The sequence below is a fragment of the Lontra canadensis genome, unplaced genomic scaffold (genome assembly GCF_010015895.1).
Source record: "Lontra canadensis isolate GAN:19392208 unplaced genomic scaffold, GSC_riverotter_1.0 scaffold1, whole genome shotgun sequence".
Taxonomy (NCBI): Eukaryota; Metazoa; Chordata; class Mammalia; order Carnivora; family Mustelidae; genus Lontra; species Lontra canadensis.
Genome location: NW_022630995.1, coordinates 117,990,916 through 118,007,728, shown reverse-complemented (window position 1 = coordinate 118,007,728; position 16,813 = coordinate 117,990,916).

Here is a 16,813-nt window from a genome sequence, read left to right as displayed (position 1 = left end):
TGGAAGAAATGGATGCATTCCTAGAGATGTATAAACTACCAAAACTGAACCAGGAAGAAATAGAAAACCAGAACAGACCCATAACCCATAAGGAGATTGAAGCAGTCATCAAAAATCTCCCAATAAACAAGAGCCCAGGACCAGAGAGCTTCCCAGGGGGATTCTACCAAACATTTCAAGAAGAATTAATATCTATTCTCCTGAAACTGTCCCCAAAAAAAGAAATGGAAGGAAAACTTCCAAACTCATTTTACGAGGCCAGTATTACCTTGATCCCAAAACCAGACAAAGACTTCATCAAAAAGAATTAGAAACCAATATCCTTGATGAACACAGATGCTAAAATTCTCACCAAAATACGAGCCAACAGGCTCCAACAGTACATTAAAAGGATTATTTACCACGACCAAGTGGGATTTATTCCTGGGCTACAAGGTTGGCTCAACATCCACAAATCAATCAATGTGACACAATACCTTAATAAAAGAAAGAACAAGAACCATATGATACTCTCAATAGATGCTGAAAAAGCATTTGACAAAGTACAGCATCCTTTCTTGACCAAAACTCTTCAAAATGTAGGGATAGAGGGTACACACCTTAATATCATCAAAGCCATCTATGAAAAACCCACTGCAAATATCACTCTCAATGGGGAGAAACTGAGAGCTTTTCCCCTAAGGTCAGGAACATGGCAGGGATGTCCACTGTCACCAGTGCTATTTAACATAGTATTAGAAGTCCTAACCTCAGCAATCAGACACCAAAATAAATAAAAGGCATCCGAATTGGCAAGAAGAACTCAAACTCTCACTCTTTGCAGATGATATGAGACTTTATGTGGAAAACCCAAAAGACTCCACTCCAAAATGGCTAGAACTCATACAGGAATTCAGTAAAGTGTCAGAATATCAAATCAATGCACAGAAATCAGTTGCGTTTCTATACACCAACAGCAAGACAGAAGAAAGAGAAATTAAGGAGTTGATCCCATTTACAATTGCACCCAAAACCCTAAGACACCCAGGAATAAACCAACCAACGGGGCAAAGAATTTGTACTCAGAAAACTCTAACATACTCATGAAAGAAATTGAGGAAGACACAAAGAAATAGGAAAATGTTCCATACTCATGGATTGGAAGAACAAATATTATGAAAATGTCTATGCCACCTAAAGCAATCTACACATTTAATGCAATTCCTATCAAAATACATCAATTATTCCAAATAAAAGAAACAAATAATCCTAAAATTCATATGGAAACAGAAAAGACCCCAAATAGCCAAAGGAATGTTGAAAAAGAAAGCCAAAGTTGGTGGCATCACAATTCCAGACCTCAAGCTCTGTTACAAAGCTGTCATCATCAAGACAATATGGTACTGACACAAAAACAGACACATAGATCCATGGAACAGAATAGAGAGCCCAGAAATAGACCCTTAACTCTATGGTCAACTAATCTTCAACAAAGCAGGAAGGGATATCCAATGGAGAATAGACAGTCTCTTCAACAAATGATGTTGGGAAAATTGGACAGCCACATGCAGAAAAATGAAACTGGACCATTTCTTTACACCACAGATGAAAATAGACTCAAAATGGATGAAAGACCTCAATGTGAGATAGGAAACCATCAAAATCCTTGAGGAGAACACAGGCAACAACCTCTTCAACCTTAGCCACAGCAACTTCTTCCTAGGAACATCATCAAAGGCAAGGGTGAAGCAAGGGCAAAAATGAACTATTGGGATTTCATCAAGATCAAAAGCTTTTGCACAGCAAAGGAAACAGTCAACAAAACCAAAAAACAACTGACAGAATGGGAGAAGATATTTGCAAATGACATATCAGATAAAGGGCTAGTGTCCAAAATCTATAAAGAGCTTAGCAAACTCAACACTGAAAGAACAAATAATCCAATCAAGAAATGAGTAGAAGACGTGAACAGACATTTCTGCAAAGAAGACATCCAGATGGCCAACAGACACATGAAAAAGGGCTCCACATCACTCGGCATCAGGGAAATACAAATCAAAACCGCAATGAGATACTACCACACACCAGTCACAATGGCTAAAACTAACAAGTCGGGAAATGACAGATGCTGGCGAGGATGCGGAGAAACTCCTACACTGTTGGTGGGAATACAAGCTAGTGTAGCCATTCTGGAAAACAGTATGGAGGTTCCTCAACGAGTTGAAAATAGAGCTACCCTATGACCCAGCAATCACACTACTGGATATTTACGCTAAGGATATGAATGTAGTGATCTGCAGGGGCACATGCACCTAAATGTTCACAGCAGAAATGTCCACAATAGCCAAACTATGAAAGAACCTAGATGTCCATCAACAGATGAATGGATAAAGAAGATGTGGTATATATATACAATGGAATACTATGCAGCCATCAAAGAAATGATGCGGGGGCATCTGGGTGGCTCAGTGAGTTAAGCCTCTGACTTTGGCTCAGGTCATGATCTCAGGGTCCTGGTATTGAGCCCTGCATCAGGCTCTCTGCTCAGCAGGGATCCTGCTTCCTGCCCTACCCCCTGCCTGCCTCTCTGCCTACTTGTGATCTCTCTCTGTTAAATAAATAAATAAAAATTAAAAGCAAGCAAAAGAAATGATGCCATTTGCAATGACATGGATGGATCTAGAGGGTATTATGCTGAGTGAAATAAGTCAATCGGAGAAAGACAATTATCATATGATACCCCTGATATGAGGAATTTGAGAGGCAGGATGGGGCATTTTGTGGGTAGGGAAGGAATAAATTAAACAAGATGGGATTAGAAGGGAGACAAACCATAGAAGACTATTAATCTCACAAAACAAACTAAGGGTTACTGAGGGGAGTGGGGGTATAGAGAGGATGGTTGGGGTATGGACATTGGGGAATGTGATATGGTGAGTGCTGTGAAATGTTTAAGCCTGACAATTCACAGACCTGTACCCCCAGGGCAAACGATACATTAAATGTTAACTAAAAAAATTTTTTAAATGAAAAAGAAGACACACAGAAATATTCAAATCCCAAGAGCACTTTAGTTTTCAGTTTTAGTACATAATAGTATGGATTTGGGGGGAAAAAAATCTATGTAAGGGTTAGTCTCATGGAGACTTTTTTTTTAATTTTTTAAAATTTATTTATTGTCAGAGAGAGAGAGAGAGAAAGAGCACAGGCAGGCAGAGCAGCAGGCTGAGGCAGAGGGAGAAGCAGGCTCCCTGCCGAGCAAGGAGACTGATGTGGGACTTGATCCCACTGGGATCAAGCTGCTTAACCAACTGAGCCACCCAGGCATCCCTCATGGAGACTTCTTAAAGGACACATTTTCTCCTGCTTCCCATAGACACAAGGCAGAGACAGACAAGAATGCCTACATCACCTTCTGGGAGGCAGGAATTTTTAAGATGTGGAACATCTAGCTTTGTGACCTAACCTTGCACTTTATATAAATCCCATAATTGGCCTGCCATACCTCTTTCATAGCTCATTAAAATGATTCTGATTATCTCTTGCCCTTCTGATTCATGCCTTCTTGTCATTTCAACATTTTCCTTATTTTTCAAATAGGTCACCTAAGCATTAATTTTTTTTTTTAATTTTATCTAGGAACTGTAGATTTTCTTTACCAGAAGGGTTACTCCAGATACCTGGTATGCCATATTATCAGAAATAGAAATTCCTGAATCTCTAAATAGTAATATTTCTGGCACTTCTGCATAATACCAGGCAGTGTTGAAGAAACTGTTCTCTCTGAACTGAAATACCAGCATCCAGACACTCTCCTTTTCTATTTTTGCATGGGATGGCTTTTTTTCTGACCACAATGGATCACAGTATTGAGGAAATGGGAAAGATAGATAGATCTTTCCTGTTTTTTCACTTAACAATTATAACTTGTTTCTCTGCTGTGAAAAAAAGGGAAAAAGTGCTGTGTTGTTTCAAAATGGAAATGGTATAGTAAAGAGTCCTTTCACAATATAAGGCTAAAGAATTACTTCTTAATATTTCATTATTTCTTTTTTTTTACACAAATCACCCTCACATAAATTTTCTTCATGCAGAAGGTATATTAATAGTAACCAGAATGCAGCCCAATACTAGTACTTATGTACTAAGTGATAAGGAAATGGCTGTGCGTCATTGTTATCTCCAAATAGACTGTGGCTTCTTTTTCATTTGTCAAGATGCAAATTTTACCCACCATTGGATTTGTTCTGCACATTATACCAGCATTTACCAAGATTCTTGTGGTTTTGTTTTTTTGTTTTTGTCTTTAGCTTGGAGGACTTCTTAGGAAGGAATCATTATATATGAATAATAATATTATCATTCAACATGGATTTTTAAAAAACTGCTTTCCTCCATTTTGTATATTATCAGTATTTCTTTTGAAAGATTATCTGGGCCTGCCAGTTGCTTTCTCAGCACAATTGAACACATAATTACTATGCAAATTTGGATTTCCACATGTTTCCAGAGGAACATAAACCATTTGGTATTGGAGATTTCAAAGCATTAATCATCTGGAATATGGTACATTTAACTTAATCTGTAAAATGAAGATAATTCTTATCTGCCTTTCAGGGTTTAGTATTAGGATTAATTAATTTTAGATAACAATTCAAACACAAAAAGCATTACATAAATGAAAATAGTGCTAATATTATTAAAACAGAAATTATTGAGTCAATCTGCAAAGCAGCACAGAGATATCTTTTCTGTTTTTATTATTATTCTGTTGTTGTTATTATTGTTATTATCATGTTGTTTATAAGATCATCATCTAATAATTTCTAGATTAAAAGATGTAAGACAACAGACCTTTTTTCAAGACCTGACACAGAGGTTTTTTCCTTCCTTCACAAAAGTAGTATTAAGCATATGATTATTATTAAAATCTGTGATTCCCTAATACAATGATATTAATCTATTTCAAAATATATCATGTTATGGCTAAGACCACTAAAATTTTTTTTTGTTGGAAGAATACTGGAAAATGGTGGTAAATCTCTTAATAATTTTTTTTTAAGATTTTATTTATTTATTTAGAGAGCAAGAGCATGCTCCTGTGAGTGAGGAGAGGGGAAAAGGGGAAGAGAAAGAGAAGGGGTAAAAAATCTCAAGCCCCAACACGGGGCTCCATCTCACACCCTGAGATCATAACCTGAGCCGAAACCAAGAGTCAGATGCTCAAAAAGCTGAGTGACCCAGGTGCCCCTCTTTTAGAAACTTCTGGCTTAAAATAAAAGAAGTCAAATATATAGAGATAATGATTTGCCTTTAAAATCAATTCCCAAAACTAATGAAGAAAGAATGCATTCTATGTCACTTAAGGAATTACAGATATTCTACTATGTAACCGTGTAGGTTCCTGGTTATATTAAAAAAAAAAAATACTGAAGAAATAGTTATTGACTGAAAATCCAACATTCTGTAAGAAGAGAGGAAAGAATAGCATAAAACATAAAACTGATCTCTGTTATTAAATGGTTCAATGACTTTTTATTTTCTACAGCAAGAAGTATAAATTCAGTATAGCATTAAAGTCATTTTTCTACTGCCTATTTCTTAAACCTTAATCATTCCGTCACTCAACCAACAGTTTTTAGCAATTATTCATTGAGCATCTAACTCATGCCAGGCCCTTGGTTAAGTGTTCAGAATACAAAAGGAGGGAGAGGGAGAAAAAAAGAAAATTCCTGACAGCTCAGCGACTAGACTCCAGCAAGAAACACAGATAGTTAACTAAACCTAATCTGAGGGGTAGAAAAACTGTCCCTAGAGAAGGGAGGTTTAAGCTAAGAACTGAAGAACAAAAAAATTGTCTAGGCAAAGTTGTAGGAGCACAAAGAGGGGCAGCTGACTGTCTGTGGGAAGGATCTGAGGGGAAAGGGGGCGTGGAACAGTAGTGGAAAAGAAAGGAATTGGCTGGAGATGGGGCTATAGGAGTAGGCAAGAGCTCAGATTAGAGAAGCCTTGTAAACCAGTTCAATATCTTAACCTCAGAGCAACAAGAAACCAGTGAAGTATGGGAGGCCATAGTGTACTTTTCACATGTGTCCTTTAAAAAAAAAAAAAAAATCATTCTGGCTGTTGTATAGAGAACAAACTGACAGGGATAGGAATGAAAGGCAGGTATTATTGTTAGAAGACTACTATTGTTGCAATGGCTTAGGCTTGAAAAGAAAGCAAGAAAAAAGTAAGAAAGGAGTAAGGGAAGGAGGGAAGAAGGTAGAAATAGATGAAGGGAAGAATGAAGAGAAAAGAAAAAAGAGACTAAAGAAAGCTCTTAAACAATTCCAAAAGTCAGGTGCCTGGGTGACTTGGTTGAGCGACTGCCTTCAGCTCAGGTCATGATCCTGGAGTCCTGGGATCAAGTCCTGCATCAGCCTCCTTGCTCAGGAAAGGGTCTCCTCCTCCCTCTGATCTTCCCCCTCTCATGCTCACTCTTTCATTCTCTCTCTCTCTCTCTCTCTCAAATTAAAAAAAAAAAAAAATCTTAAAAAAACACAATTTCAAAAGTCAAATGATAATCAAGAAAAAGTATTTTCTATCATGTTAGGCAAAGACCTATTTCCCAAACACATACGGAGCTTCTACAAAATCAATAAAAAACTAACAAACCAATTTTTAATTGAGCAAATGATGAAGAGCTATTAGAAAATGAAAGACAAGTGTTATATGAAAATATGCTCATAATTAAGGAATTAAAAATCAAAATAATATTTTACGATCTTTCTCATCTATAATATTAGCAACATTGAGAGTTCAATTCAGTGCCAGTTTGAGAGTTTAGGTTAAGTGTTACCTGGCAAAATAGTTAAGCAGGGTTTCTACTTAAAATTTTATATTCTTTTCATGGAAATTCCTATTTTACTTTCACATAAATGATACTTCAAAACCCCACAGTAAAGAAATTTTAGTTAATTTGGCTTAACTCAGTGCAGGCTGGATCTTCAGAAAACAGACTTTAGAGATTTGTACATAGGAAGCGTCTTGGGGATTGATCATCCTCTGAAAGCTAGAGCTGGTAATAGGAGATGCTGCTATAGAACAGCATTCACTGTTGTATGGGGATGACAGGATCCCAGAATAGCAAAGCTAAGTGGTGGCACCTAACCCTTAGACACAAGAAAGGTGTAATTACCATAATGGGCAGCAAGGACAGGATGGTCTGACTCACAAGAATCAATAGAGATGGCAAATAAAAAATAGAGTTCCTCGAAGAAAGATAAATGAACAGCCACTAAATCCTTAATTTAAAAAGCCACAGGAGATGATAAATGAATGAGCAGAAGGCTTAAGTCAGCCCTCCTAAAATCATGATTCCTTGCCCAATTTCCAGACCTGAGCCAATTCTCAGACCCAGAACTCACTCACTGAAGAAGATGCTAGATCTATATTAGGAAGGATTATAAAATACCATGGAAAGTGTATATAATACTAATTCCCCAAACCTTCCCTCAAGGGACTACAGCAATACATTCGGTTAATGATACAATGGGAAAAGAGAATACTAGATCTTTGAAGGGGCTATTATACACAGGGTCTCAGTTGACACTGATTATCGAGTGATAAAGTTTCATTACAGAGATGAGGTAGTAAATGGAGTCCTGGCCCATTCTGTTTCATGGTTTGCATTCACATGACACAAACAACAATGTTAATTCAGACTCTCAACTCCCAGCTATAATTCTCCTGTTACCTGTTATAACAAATGCACTTGGACCATTGGACATTCTACAGAGCATCCCATTAATTCACTACACTGATAATATCATATGAATCAGATCTGATTAGCAAGAAGTGAAAGGTATTCTGGGTGCCACAATAAGACTCATGTGCTCCAGAGAGTGAGAAATAAACACTATAAAAATTCAAGGGGCTTCTCATCAGTAAAATTTTTAAAATTCCAGTGGTTTGGGTCATGCTCAACTGTCTCCTTCAAATTAAAGAGCAAGTTACCCACCTTATATATTTTACCACTAAGAAAGCACAACACTTAGTAAACCACCTTGAGAATTACTGCAGTATATTCCACATTTGGAATATAACATCAAACCATTTATTGGCTGATGAAGAAGACAGCTAGATTTGATTTGGTCCCAGGGCATGAATGAATGAATTTAAGGCTTTACGGAAGGTCTAGGCTATGGTATAAGCACATCTTGGGTCATAGTAACCAGCAAATCCCTGGCAGTATAGGTAACTTTGGGAGAAAAAGACAACAAGTGGAATTTCTGGCAAGCTCCAAAAGGGAATCACAGCACACACCCTTAGGCTTTGATAGTAAAGGCATGCCATCTGTAGCATAGAATTGTGTACCTTTTTTTTTTTTTAAGATTTTATTTATTTATTTGACAGAGAAAGATCACAAGTAGGCAGAGAGGCAGGCAGAGAGAGAAAGAGAAGCAGGCCCCCTGCTGAGCAAAGAGCCTGATGCGGGGCTGGATCCCAGGACCCTGAGATCATGACCTGAGCTATAGGCAACAGCTTAACCCACTGAGCCACCCAGGCGCCCCAACTGTGTACCATTTTAAAACAGTTTCTGACATGTTCCTGGGTCCAGGTGGAATTTGAGCATCTGATCTTTAGACATGCTGTTGTAATTGCAGATAACACTGTCAGAATCATCTTATTGTGTCATAAGGTTAGGCTGGCTGAAATAGATATAGAGCCCCCTCAAAAAAAGACTTGCCAGCCAACAGTAGAATGTGCAGAGAACTTCCAGTTATCTGTTCCTTCCAGGTCTGCCTCAGCTATAATGAGACACTTAGCCCAAGGTCACCTTGTTTCCAGTAGCACACTTGGTGACTGAGTGAGATAAGTGTGCAAAGGCCTGGCTATTGCAGCCTGTTGCAAGACACTCCAATGGACACCACTGGCTGCAGAGCTCCCAGCCAGGTCAGCTGAGGCCTTGGTGGACCTACATGGAACTTTGATTTCCTTCTCTTCCTAATCTTGCTTCTTTCTATTTCCTGTCATAAACATTGAATTTTTTTTAAAGATTTTTTTTATTTGTGAAAGAGAGAGAGTACAAGCAGGGGGAGTGGCAGGCAGAAGGAGAAGCAGGCTCCCTGCTGAGCAAGGGATTCAATCCCAGGACCCTGGGATCATGACCTGAGCTGAAGGCAGATGCTTAATGACTGAGTCACCCAGGCATCCCACAAATGTTGATTCTTTAAAAACCACCTTGTACCTCAAACTTTTTCCTAGGCTTGCTTCCAGAGAACCAACCCTGAAAATACTTATAAAATTAAAGTAGTATAACTGGCAGGTTCAAAGGACACAAGAAAGCTGCATGACCTGTGTCCAAATTCCTATGTCATTCACCACTGTTGCACCAATGCCTTTCCCTCAGCTCACCCTGGGATCTAATAGGGGTGGAGATGGAAGGGTTCCTCATGACCAGCTGATGAAGAGCGAAAACTGAACCTGGTTCACATACGGCCAGCTCAGTACACCAGTGCAAGCTGATAATACCCAACTACTCATTTACAGTGCCACTCAGGTTGACCCTGAAAGAGAGCAGTGAGAGGAAATTCCCCCAACGGGCAGAGCTTTGGGCAGAGTACTTGACCATTCATTTTGTATGGAGAAAGAAGGGACCAAGGTAAGAATATACATAGTCTCTGAGAGACAAGTGGCTTAACTGGCCAGTCAGAGGCCTGGAAATAGCAAGATTGGTGAATCGTGGACAAGAATGTCCAGGGAAGAGGCATGTAGAAGGACTTATGGGAATTGTCACAAAGATCTTTGTATCACATATTAATGCTCACCAGAGAGCATCTACCACAGAATAAGTGTTAAAAAATGAGGTGAACAGGATGACTCTGCCATGAGGATGTCAACTAGCTTCTGTAGTTGGCCACCCCAGTGTTGAAACAAGGGTTTCAGAAAGCAAATAGTAGCAAGAATGGAGGCTATGTATTCATGACTGCACAGCACAAGCTCCATCTAATCAAAGTTGATCTCGCTGCTTTCACTGTAGACTGTCCAACAGGTCAGCAAAAGAGATAAATCCTGGGCCTCCAATACAGAGCCATCCCTCATGGATAACCACCAGCCTATTGTGAAAATGATTATACCATGTCCTTTCCTTCCTGAAAAGAACAATGACTTATCTGACCAGGATTGACAACTATTCCAATTACAGGCTGAGATCTCTCGTGACATTATGCCAAGGAACCCATTTTATGGGAAAGGAGGAATAATGATGTGCTGATAATAAAATCTACTAGTCTAAGGGTGCCTGGGTGGCTCAGTGGGTTAAAGCCTCTGCCTTCAGATCAGGTCATGATCCCAGGGTCCTGGGATTGAGCCCCGCATTGGGCGCTCTGCTGAGTAGTGAGCCTGCTTCCCTTCCTCTCGCTCTGCCTGCCTCTCTGCCTACTTGTGATCTCTGTCTGTCAAATAAATAAATAAAATCTTTAAAAAAAATAAAATAAAATCTACTAGTCTAACACACACTGCCACCATCCAGAGCTGCTGGCCTGATAGAACACTGCTTCTTCAAGATCTAGCATAAGGCCAGTTTAGAGATGACACACTATGAAAACGGAGCACTAACCATCAGGATGCAGTATACTCATCATACCAAGAGCTTTTCTTCTGTGCTATGTCTCCAAAAGGTAAAATATATGAGAACAAAGGGGTAGAAGTAGCTGTTCTACTCACAATCACTTCAGTAACCCACTTGATGAATTTGTGCTTCCTTTCCCTGTATCTTTAGATACCATGGGTCTAGAGATCCTGACTCTCACTGGGTACTCATTTCTACCAGGGGATACATTAAGAGCTCCACTGAACTATAGTTGCTGCCTGGTCACTTTATGTTCTTTGTGCCAGAAAACCAGCAAACAGAAAAGTTAATATACTGGCAGTGATAATTAACCCTGGTCATCCTGGGGATGCTACCTAGTGGGCCCAGGTAGAATTCTGAATTGATACTTAGACATGATCTGCAGGACATCTTTTGGTATTCATATGCCCACTTTCAACTCTAAATGGGTAAATTCAAGGAAGTTAGTTTGATAAAGACAAGGCAATCAGGAGCTCAGACTTTCCATGATTAAGGGTCTTGATCACCACAGTAGGCAGGCCTTGTAGAACTGAAGCAGTGCTAGGCAGGAGGAAAAAAGAATAGAATGAAAGGTAAAAGCAAAAGATAATGGGTATCAATTATGGATCTCAGGATCAACTGCTGCAAGAGGGACTTCAGTTTGTCCTATTAAACTTCCTCTTATAGGTTTTTCCAGAAATAGGGTTCTACCAGAATCCTGGAGAGGCTACACTTAAACAGAGTGAGGTTAACATGAGAAGTAAGTGGATTTCATCAGTGCAAGGGAAGACTGAATAAGACACTGTTGATGTCGCTCTCAGATCTCCATAATCCATTGGTACTTCTATCCCCTAACTGCTGTAATTTCTGTTACTGACTCACATTTGCCTCTTTCTGTCAAGAATTTCCCTTGGGCAATAGGAGCTTCCTCTCCAACAAGGATATTAAACACCCCAGAAATAGCTGGAGCCCACCCACAGCTGATAACTGCCCAGTAGAGGAATATAAAAATCTAGATTCCTTTCCTCAAGGTAGTTTCAAACCTTCGGTGCAGTTAATAGTGCAGAACTCTCCATAGGACTAGGTGCTCTTCAGCTGAGAGCACATCTATGCCAGCTTTTCTTCCTTCTCCTATTCTGATTCTCTCACCACTTTCTTCTGAGAGTATTCCTGCAATAAATCACTTGCATCAGGAACCCCATCTTGGGTTCTATTTCCAGAGAACACAAATCGAGTCACTGTGCCTCACTTTCCTCACCTATACCAACTATTATTATCCCTTTATTCAGAGAAGGAAATTGAGAATTAATTACAAAATGCTTAGAACATGCCTGACACATTAAATGCTCAGAAGTGTTAGCTATTGCTAGTATTTCCTCCACAAATATTATGAAAAAATAATCTGCACTTGCAAAATTTAGAGTCATATAATCCCCCAATAGGCTCAAAGAAGAAAATTATCTGTCTCATTGTTTTCTCATAGGAGGGACAAAAAATGTTCAAGTACCCAGATCTTTTCCAGTAAAATACAGACCTATCTCCAAAGACTATGATATTTCTGTTCCACTTACCCAACCTTTTTATCACTATGTAAGCGACCCCAACTAAGCAATTGCTAAGATTCCTCCTGGTTTACAAACTTTCAACACACTCAATTTTGTCTTAAATGATTTTAGATATATATGTATAGTGATCAAAAAATGAGATAAACAGTATGAGAAGAATAATAAGTCAAATAACATTCTAAGACATCCACCTAAGAAATAAATCCCAGTAATCTAGAAGGATTCCCTTTGAAACTGAACTTTAAGATTAAATTTACCTATCCTTTAACAGGCAAGGATTTATACTCATTTATTGAACATTTATAATGTGCCAGATTTATCAGTCATCTATCCCTGTATAATAAACTACTCCAAATCAGTAGCTTAAAATCATACCCATTTTAAAAAATAATAATATAAATAAAAAAATAAAATAAAGTAAAATAAAATCACACCCACTTTACTTGTTTATGATTCTATGGATCAACAGTTTGTACTGGGTTCAGATGGGTGGTTTTTCTGCTGGTCTAACATGAAATTATTCTGATCAAATATGGTATCTGGTAAGAGCCCATTTCTTAATGCATAGATAGACTGTCTTCTCACTGTGTCCTCACATGGCAGAAGGGATAAGGAATTTCTCTGGAGCCTCTTTTCTAAGGGTATCCAATATCATTCATAAAGATTTCACCCTCATGGGAGTGCCTAGGTGGTTCAGTGGGTTAGGCCTCTGCCTTCGGCTCGGGTCATGATCTCAGGGTCCTGGGATCGAGCCCCGCATCGGGCTCTCTGCTCAGCAGGGAGCCTGCTTCCCCCCTCTCACTGCCTGCCTCCTCTCTGCCTACTTGTGATTTCTCTCTCTGTCAAATAAATAAATAAAATCTCTGAAAAAAAAAAAAAAAGATTTTACCCTCATGACCTAATCACCTCCCCAATGCCCCACCTTCAAATACCATCATATTGAGCATTAGGATTTAACATATGAATTTTGGAGAGACACAAACATCCAGTCTATAGCAACTGGGCTGAGCAGGCTAATCAGCCTCCCTTCCATGATTGGCTATTGATTGGGCTTCTCTTTTATCTGGTTTCTCATTCTCAAGAAAACTTCTTCACATGAAAGTCAAAGAATTTCAAAAGGATAAAAACAAAAACTCAAGACCTCCTGATGCCTCAGCATAGAAACACCACAATATTACTTCAACCACATTTTATTAGTAAAAGTAAATATGAACAGCCCAGACCCAAGTGGGAGTTGTGTGGGTAGATAGATCAGAAAGATAAACTTCATTTCTATATGGACAGAATGGAAAATCATGTTACAAAGGTGCATCAATACAAGGATACAAACAACCATTCACCCACCCTACGCTCTGTGCAGATGTTTTACATATATTCACCATGTTATTACCATCATAATAATGTTGTAGGGTAAAGATTTGCAGTCCCACTCCACAAACACAGAAATTCTGGATCAGCTTTCGGGTCTTATTTTTAACCTCCCCTAGCCTACCCATGTTTCAATCAAATTGATGACTTTTTATATTAACCACTTTAAAAGTAGAAAGTAGACAAATAGAGCTTTGTGAACAAAGAAAAATGTAGAGGGAATTATAAATCATCTCATTTTCCTGTCTGTGGTCCAGTGTCAAAATATTCTCACAGTCTGACCCTTTTTATCAGGCTGAAGAGCAGATGGACTTGAGGTGTTAATTAACTACTAGACCATGACTGGACTGATGGACAGTGCCAAGGCTCTAGGTTAAGGGAACATCAGTAAGACTGATCCTTGGTCTCACCTACACTTGTAGTTTTCAAACCGAAGTTCATGACACATTAATAAGCAGTGAAATCAATTTGGGGGAGCTACCACTAGCATTTCTTAAATGAAATGTAACAAATTACAATAGAAGAGAGACTACTATAATGCCACCACAGCACCCATAGACTACAGCTAGAGCTGAAATATTTAAAAATGTAGTTCCAGTAGCTCCTATCAGCCAGAAAAGGCTAGCTCTTGACTAGTCTCTTTTGTTTCACCTGTTACAGTAGATACAGAAATTCAGTGCTCATTGGGTTCTGATAATTACTGGCTTACCTGGTTAATAGTACTTATTTGGCTATAATCTTATTTAATTCAACTAATATCAGAAACAAAGTTTTCTTGGGTGCCTGGGCTTCTCAATTGGTTAAGCGTCTGACTTCAGCTCAGATCATGATCCCAGGGTCCTGGGATCAAGTCCCACGTTGGGCTCCCTGCTCAGCTGGGAGTCTGCTTCTCCCTCTGCCCTTCAGCCAGCCCATGCTCTCACTTCCTCTCTCTCTCAAATAAATAAATAAATAAATAATTTTTTTTAAAAAGAAACGAAGTCTTCATAAAGCCAGTGCAACATAATGTAAGAGTCATTGGGAATCTTAAATTATATCAGAGTTGGTATTGTAGGAACTAAAGGCAGGCTCAAGATAGGTCACTTTGGCATGAAAATTATTTTGAGTTAGAAGCAATCAAAACCCAGAAGATTCAGGAAAAACACTTCACCTTCTCCTCAACTGTCTAAGTTTACATTGGAAAGAAGAGACAGTGCCAAGAAGAAAGCTATTAAGAAAGATTCTTCTTTACCTAAGAAACTTATTTGCATAGGAGGGCAACTTTTCTTTTCCAAACATCATTTCTCACCTTCATGCTAATAGTCTTCCTCCTCTTTGTATCCCTAGACCCTTATCTCTCTCCTTAGCTCCAGATGTCATATAAGCCTCTTGCTGCCCATCTTTGGAATTTCATGTCTGTGTGGATTCCCCATACATAAAAAACTAAATTTTATTTTCTCCTATTAATCTGTCTTGTGTTAATTTGGCTCTTAGTCCAGCCAGAAGGATCTTGAAGAGTAGATGAAATTTATTCCTACCAACAATATCTAACATCAAATTTAGTGATAAAATTTATACCATATTCTTGTTCCAAGGGAAATAATCACAATATTTTGCTTAAAATTTCTGTGCCACAAAAACAGACTCAGAGATCAATGGAACAGAATAGAGAACCCAGAAATAGACCCTCAACTCTATGGTCAACTAATCTTCGACAAAGCAGGAAGGAATGTCCAATGGAGAATAGATAGCTTCTTCAACAAATGGTGCTGGGAAAATTGGACAGCCACGTGCAGAAAAACGAAATTGGGCCATTTCCTTACACCACACATGAAAATAGACTCAAAATGGATGAAGGACCTCAATGTGAGAAAGGAATCCATCAAAATCCTTGAGGAGAACACAGGCAGCAACCTCTTTGACCTCAGCCGCAGCAACATCTTCCTAGGAACATTGCCAAAGGCAAGGGAAGCAAGGGCAAAAATGAACTATTGGGATTTCATCAAGATCAAAAGCTTTTGCACAGCACAGGAAACAGTTAACAAAACCAAAAGACAACTGACAGAATGGGAGAAGATATTTGCAAATGACATATCAGATAAAGGGCTAGTGTCCAAAATCTATAAAGATCTTTGCAAACTCAGCACCCAAAGAACAAATAATCCAACCAAGAAATGGACAGAAGACATGAACAGACATTTCTGCAAAGAAGACATCCAGATGGCCAACAGACACATGAAAAAGTGCTCCACATCACTCTGCATCAGGGAAATACAAATCAAAACCACAATGAGATATTGCTTCACACCAGTCAGAATAGCTAAAATTAACAAGTCAGGAAATGACAGATGCCGGCAAGGATGCGGAGAAAGGGGAACCCTCCTACACTGTTGGTGGGAATGCAAGCTGGTGCAACCACTCTGGAAAACCGTGTGGAGGTTCCTCAAAAAACTGAAAATAGAGATACCCTATGACCCAGCAATTGCACTACTGGGTATATATCCTAAAGATACAAACGTGGTCCTCTGAAGGGGCACGTGCACCCGAATGTTTATAGCAGCAATGTCTACAATAGCCAAACTATGGAAAGAACCTAGATGTCCATCAACAGTTGAATGGATAAAGAAGATGTGGTATATATACACAATGGAATACTATGCAGCCATCAAAAGAAATGAAATCTTGCCATTTGCGACGACGTGGATGGAACTAGAGGGTATTATGCTTAGCAAAATAAGTCAATCAGAGAAAGACAACTATCATATGATATCCCTGATATGAAGAAGTGGAGATGCAATGTGGGGGGTTTGGGGGGTAGGAAAAGAAAAAATGGAAGACGATGGGATTGGGAGGAGACAAACCATAGAAGACTCAATCTCAAAAAACAGACGGAGGGTTGCTGGGGGGGAGGGGGGATGGGAGAGGGTGGTGGGGATATGGACATTGGGGAGGGTATGTGCTATGATGAGTGCTGTGAAATGTGTAAACCTGGCGATTCACAGACCTGTACCCCTGGGGATAAAAATACATTATATTTTTATTTAAAAAATAAATTAATTAATTTAATTTAAAAAAAAATTTCTGTGCCAAAAAAATAAAATAATATTCCCCTACAGAAGCTAAAATGAAGTTGTTTTTTTCCCTTTATCTTTCACGATGAAATATTCTCAAGGCAAACTTATTCAAGGGACACCTTGTTGGCTAGGTTGGTTAAACCTCCAACTCTTGATCTCAAGTCAGGTCTTAATCTCGGGATTGTGAGTTCAAGCCCCACCCAGCATGGAGTCCACTTAAAAGAAAAAAAAGAAAAGAAAAAAAAAAAAAAAAA